Below are 1,727 nucleotides of genomic sequence, written 5' to 3'. Positions count from 1 at the left end.
CTCTTCTGTGTTTCTGTACCAGCGTGAAGTTTGCCGTATTTCTTTTCCATGTGTTTCTCTGTATCTGGAATTCCACAAGGCATGCCTTCCTAGCTTGCGATTTTATCTCTTCTATGCGTCCACATACTAGGCTTTCTCTCGACAAGAATGGGAACAAGACCAGCTCAGAAAAAGTGCTGAGCTTTTCAGATTTCACGGCCAAGGCCAAGTCAGAGTGCAGCACTGCATGCAGCCAGCCACGGCTTCCAACAGCAATGCCTGGAACACCCTCTATGTTTGATGTCTTGAAGGTGTTCAGGTTTTAACACCACACATACACACACACTCAGACATACACACACATTACACAAACACATACACACACTCAGACATGCACACACATTCACACACACATACACACACACACAATTGCAGTTTATGGGGGCGGGGAGGAGGGGTGGGGGGAGAGTGCACAGAACTGAGCTACTGCTCCAACCTCCAGGCGAATCCTAACTCAGAACACTGTGTTATCCTGCCATCTGCTGGCCAAAGTGAGAATTGCGCCAAACACACTGGAAGGAAAATTGTAATTCAGAGCTCAGCTTGATTAATAAATAATACAAAGGCTCTCTCTAAGGAGAAGCAGGTAAATCTCTTTGAAATACATCAGCAGTCCCCAGAGCGAAAATCACCCCTCCAAGTGTCACAAATGACAAGCAAATGCGTATAACAACCAAGTCTCAAATTCCACGGGATGTTATCTGTAGGAGACCCTGAAAGGCGGGGACTGCCTTAGTTCTCTGCGCAGCATGTGAACACGTCAAAGTCACCTCTGAATAAGCTTGCAGTAGTGATGACCCTTGGCCAGGGCACCACTCCTCGAACTCTTAGTGTTGTTTATAACTTCACTGTTGCCCCCGTGTCTTGCGGGTATGGGTGTAGATAGATGTGTGTGTGTGTGTGCTGTCATGTGTGTGTGCCTGCATATAGAGCCCAGAAGTCATCTTCAGGTGTTGTTCCACACTGTCCACCTAATTTTTTTTTGAGACAGGCTCTCTCGCTCTCACCCAGAGCCTGCCAGGTTCTGTAGGCTGGCTGTCCAGTGAGGCCCAGGGATCCATGCCAGTCCTGGGATTTCAAACTCTGCCCACTATGCCCTTCCTTCCTAACCCTAACCCTGTAACCCCACTCATGTGCCCTGGGGAAGGAAGAGTGCCCGGTGTCCACACTGTCCTTTCACGCTGACCGTTTATGAGATTATACATCCTCCGGGGCTGCTGCTCTCTGTGAACGAGATCCAGCTTCCTCCCTGCATTGCCTCACTAACAGAACTGTCTCCAGACCACACCAATTCTAGACTGTGACAGCTGCTGTCATCCTGGATATAGCTACATGCTTCGCTCATTCCAGCCACCCAAGGACAAAACACCACTTCATCCGCATTTTGAACAATGCGTTTTTATAGCCTCACATTAGAAAATATGCTTTGTGTTATTAAAGGGATCATCTTGATTAAGATGCTTGCATAAAAGGTCCACAGCCTACAAGGATGTAGATAAACAGCTGGGATACATGACAGAGGGAGACAGATAGATGGCAGTTTCCAGAAGTTGGCCAGGCTCTGCAGTGGCTTCTGGCGTCTGAGGCTAATTTAAAGCGATAAGCGAGAGAGCGATGCACGTGGATGGGGCAGTAGAGCTGTGGTGCTGGGTTGCTGTCCCAGACAGACGAACAAAAAATAAGATAGA

This window comes from Mus caroli, unplaced genomic scaffold (genome assembly GCF_978045245.1).
Source record: "Mus caroli unplaced genomic scaffold, Mus_caroli_1 scaffold_2, whole genome shotgun sequence".
NCBI lineage: Eukaryota > Metazoa > Chordata > Mammalia > Rodentia > Muridae > Mus > Mus caroli.
The sequence above is the reverse complement of the archived record's forward strand: the minus strand, read 5'-3'. Positions refer to the sequence as shown.